Below are 6,668 nucleotides of genomic sequence, written 5' to 3' on the forward strand. Positions count from 1 at the left end.
GCTGGTGGTGATGTCATTTCGAAGTGGGTCACAGTTTTCCAAAGTAGATTTAATACAAAGTTTGGCTTCTGGGAGGCAGAGATTTTTACTTTTTTAGTATCCATTAGGGTTCTTGAGACCATGCGTTCACTGCTGCTTGCTATGAGCCATGTCCTGACAGCTGCACCGTGAGCCTGCGCTCACCCTGCCCTCGCAGGCAGTCCCCAGTGCTGCTGCAGGCACGTCGCCTGCTCCCTGCCTGGCATTTTGCTTGCGTACTCGTTTGCCCCTTGTTTTTTCTGCCCATTCAGGCATGTGCAATATAATCCAGGGGAAAGAAAAATGATGTTAGCAAGCAGGGCGGGATTGCTATCTGCTGCATCGTTCTGTATTTATAAACAAAGAGAAAATGCTGAAATAATAAAGGCATTCCTGTTTAAATGTGCATTATAATATATGCATAAATTATTTGAAAAGGATCCTGAAATATGTAAAATGTTTAAAGTCAAAAACTATCTTTAAAGGCAAAGACTAGGGGGAAGTGTTAGTGTTGTCCTATAGCTCTGGTTCTGTGCACACCAGCGCTGGTGGTGAGTGGGCACGGCAGTCTGGACACTTGTAGCCCTGCTTTCAGGAGCCCGACGTCCCCAGCGCTGCTGGTACCATGTGCATTTCCCCACCGACTCTCTTCTGCCTTTGCCAAGTCTATGTGAACTGCAGCCATAGCTCCATTTTTAAAGTTGAAGGGCTAAAGGCAGTGAGGGTTGATTTTCACACAAAAGGCAAGCTGACACCCAGATTCCAGAACTGATGATTTGCCCAGAAAGCGTGTTTACATGGGGCTGATGTTGAGCTGTGAAAATAGTGTGTGCACGTTCAGCAGTGATGGAACCAGCTGGGCCAGCCCTGCTGAGGAACTGGATGCTGGTCTGACAGGTTTTAAGTCTAGACGGGATCACCATGTTCATGTATTCAGTCAGCCTGATTAACGTGGGCATAATGGAATAGTGGGATTAAAAATGATGGGAAATGATCGTATTATGTAAATCCAATCCATATCTAAATTGTGAATGCACAGTTTAAAAAAAAAAAAAAAAAAAGTGGAGAAACTTATAGCAGAGCCTGGGACGAGCAGGTTACATTTTGTTGGGCAGCTCGGAGCCGTGCACGCGCTGGGTTAACAGCTCCTCTTACAGCCAAGCACTGGGATCCCAACGGGAACAGGCGCTGCAGAGGCAGGACAGGGCAGTGTCTCCTCCGCTCCTGCACAGCTCTGCTGGCGGTGTCGGGGTCAGAGCTCTACTGTTTCATTCTCTAATAGACTTCCCTTGTTTCATAGTCCTGAGAAATCTTTTCTATATAAACTGCCCTACTGCCACAGGGAAAAACACATAGATTGTTCCTTTACATTTGTATTTCTGCCCCGATGATGCAGAGACAACCAGCTCCTACCCCTCAGTGCCTCCACACAGCCTTGTAGGCTCATGTAAACCTCTCTGTCTCACTTTTTACCTCTGAGCAGCAGGGCTTGACCTGTCTCAGGACCCTGCCCAAGCCCACCAGCCTGAAGCGTGGCATGCTGCACCCTCGGGCTGGAAAGGGACAGTATACTCAGGTATGACAGTGTCCTGCCACTAAGGTGGGGACAGCAGCAGTAGGATCTCACAACGTTCGTGTGATGAGCAGGCAGACATGGACCTGCTGAAATTCTTACACAGGGCTCCAAATCCTGCCAGTGTGCCTTGCTCAAGCTTTAATCTCTCAAAGAGGAATAAAAACCATTCAGAAGTTATGTGCATTTAAAATAACAATGGCTCACTGCAGACTGCAACCTCTAAATCCTCTGGGATGAGGGGGAAGCTGGGACCTTGTCATCCTCAGGTGCATTCTCACAGGCTTTCCAAAGGCGTGCTAGAGGCAAGGCAAGTCCCTCCACAGCTAGAGACCGTCCCTGCTCCCAGAAAGGGTTGTGCAAATAAGAGTAATAATACAGCAGCTATAACAAGGCATAGAGGGAGGGAGTGTGCATTTTATGTAAATCTAATCAAAAACTCCTCAGAAGTAATTGGCTAAAGTGATTGGGAAAATTGATGGTGCATAATAACCCTGGAGACCTTCTGTGTGCTCCTCTCCGGGCACCAGCGGCTGGTGCGCCCGTGGTGCAGCCGTGCTGGGCGGCCGCGCCAGGATGCCCCAACGCCCCGTCTGCCCACACATGAGGCAGCGCCGAGGAAGGGGCTGGGTCATTAATCCCCTCCAAGGCGAGCCTTATATTTGCCCGGCTCCTTGCTTATGCGTTACCATGCAGATGAACAATTTGCGCCACGCAATGTGCTGCCACACACCACCCAAAGCTGTAACTCCCGTCGCAGGCTCCGTGTGCACGGGCTCAGGAGCAGGCTGTTGCTTTGTGGGCATCTTTGACCCCTCTGGTTTTGAAAGGAGCCGGTGCTTCCCAGGAGCACGGATGGTACAGTGCATGAGCCTGCTTCTTACCAGCAATTTTCCTTGACTAACAATAGCTTGTCAAGGGTTGATGCAGAATTTTCCACCAGGCTGGGTCTCTTTCAGTGTTGATTTGTTTGCAGACCCCAATTATGAGCAGATTTAGCACCAAACCTGGGCCACATCACAGCGTCCCTCACCAGCTCCCCCCAGACTGCATGGTCAGCTCCTCTCTGCATCAATTAGCTGCTAATTTTTAACAGAGTTTGTAAACCAACACTTATTGGCACAGTACAGATGCTCTGCCCACCCATCCCCGCAGGAGTTTCCTCCTCACAGGGGTCCTCACCGGGTGCCAGCGCCAGGCTCTGTGGGGTGGCTCTGCCCATCTCCTTGTTTTCTGCTGCATCCTGGCAAGGAAAACACAAATTAGGTGTTTCTGGGGGCTGCACCCAAAAAACATTGGGTGAAAGGAATGAAAGTGGATTGACCTTACCTGCACTGGGCCATCATGAGCCATGTGTGTTGTGACCTGTGGTACTGAAGCCAGCCACCACACCATCGCTGATACAAGGGTGGTTGCCTTCATTCATTATCTCACTTCATCTGCCAGTCTGGCCTTAATAGCAAGTGAAGACTGGGGGTCTTTTATTTTCTTTTTTTTTTTTTTTCCCAGAATTTCAGATCTCAAAACCCCTACTGACATTGTCCCTGCTGTTCTGTCGGGGATGGGAACAAGGTGCAGAGGAGGATGGTGTGTCAGGGACCAAAGGGTGGGAGCCCTGTGTCCTGCAGCCAGGCTGAGGGGGTCAGCGCAGGGCTGCTTTCATGATCTATAAATATACTTGTGTATATGTAGGTGGGTAAGCATATAGCATACACATATGCATACACACATATGTAGTTAATTATGCTTTTCTTCAAAAAATCAGTCAACATCATGGTTAACTCTATTAACCTTTTTAGTTGCTGTGAAATACATGTAAAGAACAGATTCAAACCAGTGGTGTAAGTGGGGTTTGGGCAGCTGACAGCAACGCTGGGTGGCAGAGCCCAAAACCCTTGATGTGCCAGAAGTGGGATACTGCAAATGTGTCCCTGGGGTTTTCTAGTCTCCTCCTTTTCTCACCCAAACAGACTCCTCTACATGCTCCACCTGGTTATTAGCAGCAGGTATTTGCTGCTAATGCTTTTTTTTTACATGTCCATAATAATGTTAAGAAATACCGAAATCTCTATATTTAAATTGTTCTGGTAAAGTATAACACATTAATCATAAATAATTTATATGAATCTGTCCTTTTTTTCAGCACATCTCAGCAGTGTCATAGTAACATCCTTTCCATGTAACATTATTCTGTATCCTCTTGCAAAAGAAAAAGGAAAAGGAAAGGGGGGGGGGGAAGGAAAACTAGGCAAATGTTTCTTTTCTCTCTCCTACTCGATCGGAACAATCCCCAGTAGATTTCCTCAAGCCAGTCTTTTAATTTTACGTAACACTACCAGGTGAAGTAGGGAGAGCTGCTGCGGGCAATTTCAGCTACTGTCAGAAACGTTGCCATTAGTATATCTTGTTTTATGCTGTTCAGCTTACCAGAATAATGACAGCAAATGCACTCCTACTTTCAGGCGCAGAGTTGTATCAGATACAGCATTCTACTCCATTTCATGGGAATGGCCAGGTGTAATTTTAATTCATTTTCTGCCATTATATATTTTTGCTGAATTGTTTATAATTTGCTGCTTCTCTACCCCTTATCTAGCTGCCTGCACTGAGCAAGGCTTTGCCGCTGACATGCCAGCCCTCAGGAACACATTTGGTCAAGCAGTGGAAGAATGCTATCAACTTTAATGACGATTTTGCCACTATATAAACACCCGTTTTCTCAGCGTGCCACGTCAGACCACTTACAGCAAGGTCAGTGATAGTGTTTTATCTTCCATCGCTGCGAGGCAGAGACATCAATCTGCAGGAGCAGCGAAGAGCTGCGGGCACCAAGGGACAGCAGACAGCAGGGCTGGCTGCCTCTGCCGAGGCAGAGCTCCTGGGGGAGCCCAGCCGAGGAGCCCCACCGCCCCAGCACCCAGAAGGAGACACTCCCTATCCTGGAAAAAAAGTCATTTATAACCCCCACGCCCTTAAAAAATACCCCACAAGACATTCCCTTTCCCTGAAATGCAATCAATGGTTTTATTTTGGCATGGGACATTTTCATGGAGTGAGAATATTTCCAGAAGGTAGCCCTCCCTTCAGAGAAAAAAAAAATAATCCCGGTTTTGGCAAACTGTAATTGCAAAGCATCTACTGCCTGTATTCTGCAAAACCTTTAGTGACGATGAGCCCCTGTAGAGAAGACAGGGATAGAAATTTCCAGAGGAGCTGTAGGAAAAGCTGATTGTTTTGTGCTTGTGACTTTCAGAGGCACTTTGACAGACCCCCAAGCTGGAAAGCTGAACTTTGTTTGCTTTATATACTACCCACAGTAAAAAAAAAAAAAATAAAAACAATTCTTCAAATCTTAGGAAATTTTGTTTACCAGCAATAGTGGGAGTTGCATACCGAGGTGAAGAACAGTGTACGATCTTACAGTACATTTTAAATAGCTTCTGAAACATAAGCAACCCTAATTAACATTCTTATGGTACTGGAATTAGAACAAGAAAAGCAATTTAATCTGTAAAACTCTATTTGTCACAATGACAATGATGAAGAGAGGAAGAAAACGTTAAGGGGAAAACGGAAGAGGGAATGAAAAAGAAGGGTGGGGAGAGGAGATGCATCTGCAACTGTTATTAACTGGGTGATAAAAGTATTTTTGGAGGAGGAAGACAAAGCAAAACCAACTGACCGTTGAACTAAGCCAGACAGTTGGGGAATTCCCTTTTCTCCAAGTCCTTTCTTCTGTGAAATGGTTTAATTCAGGTCTGCTTTCCCTTAATCTTCACACAAACGGAAATAGATAAGAGAACAATAATGTCACGATGCAAGCAAACTAAAACAATTCTGTAATCCTCTGGCTCACCTAAAATTGATGAACATCTTTGTGCATCTGTTTATGAAGTGACAGAGTTCACAGCAAAGATTTCCTTTATTGGTTTTTAACAGCTTCAAGGACACCCCCGGCACTCAAAAAACAGGGAACTGTATCTAAATAGTGATCGTTTCCTCCAACCTCTATCAAGCTTGGCTCCAGCCAGAAAGCCCGGAAGGTGGAAGATGCTGAGCAGTGGGCTGCAATGATCAAAGAAGCAATCTGAGGGAAGCACGGGCAATTGGAGATCAATTTTTCAACCCCAAGAGACAGGAATTATGCTATTTAGAGAGTTGGGTTCTTTTTTTCTCCCCCTGCCCCCCCAAACATGACTTCAATTACTTTTTGCTCTCAGGCTTCTGCATCCTGAACTTTTTCTCACCTGATGGTTAGACTCCAAAAGGAAAAACAGGGATTCTTGCACAGATTTTGAAACATCTAAGTCCACTAATAAAAATATACTAAAATAATACACTGTTACCTTGGCATTCTCGCAACAGCAAGAGCAGAAAGGCAAGCAGCTGTTGCAGAGCTTTCTTTCAGAGGGGGTTTAGAATAAAGTTACTAAGGTGTGGATGGCACGTGCCACCTGGAGTGAGGGCTGCTTGGCTTGCTCGTTTTACAGGTCCATAAATTGGACAACAATGACCAAAAGTTCCAGTTTTTGTCGTGCCATTTACTGTCAGCACATGAAGTTGTTATTGAGTTCTGCAGCGAAGGAGAAAAGCTGCCGCTGCACCCACAGCGCTGTCTCCGCCTGGTGCCCGGCGGGTGCCCGCTGCACCCCCGCAGAGCCGCCCTGCGCTGCTGGGGGCTGGGCTGACATGCCAGACCCTTTGGTTGTCTTTTGATTTCAGCCTCTTCAGGCTGTAGCATTTGTAACAATCCCGTTTCCTCCACAGGTTCAGCTGGCGTCGCAGCTGCTTAGAGACGGATGGCTCACTTGGAGATTTTCTTCTTATTTCCCCACGAAATGCTTCCTCTGCCCCCTGTAACAGCCCTGTAACTGCCCTGCAGTGGGGCAGGAGGCCTGTCCCCATCCATGACCCACGGGAACAGCTCGCTGGAAGGCCTGGCTCCCTGTTTACATAGCTTTCTTATTTACTTAACTGGTCTCGATTAGTACGTTATACATTGAGGTATTCTGCTCCGTTAAGGTCGCTCCCCAAGGGCTCCTTGTCCAGGGCTCTTGCCCACTCCTACAGCCCCAGT

This window comes from Falco rusticolus, chromosome 11 (assembly GCF_015220075.1).
Source record: "Falco rusticolus isolate bFalRus1 chromosome 11, bFalRus1.pri, whole genome shotgun sequence".
NCBI lineage: Eukaryota > Metazoa > Chordata > Aves > Falconiformes > Falconidae > Falco > Falco rusticolus.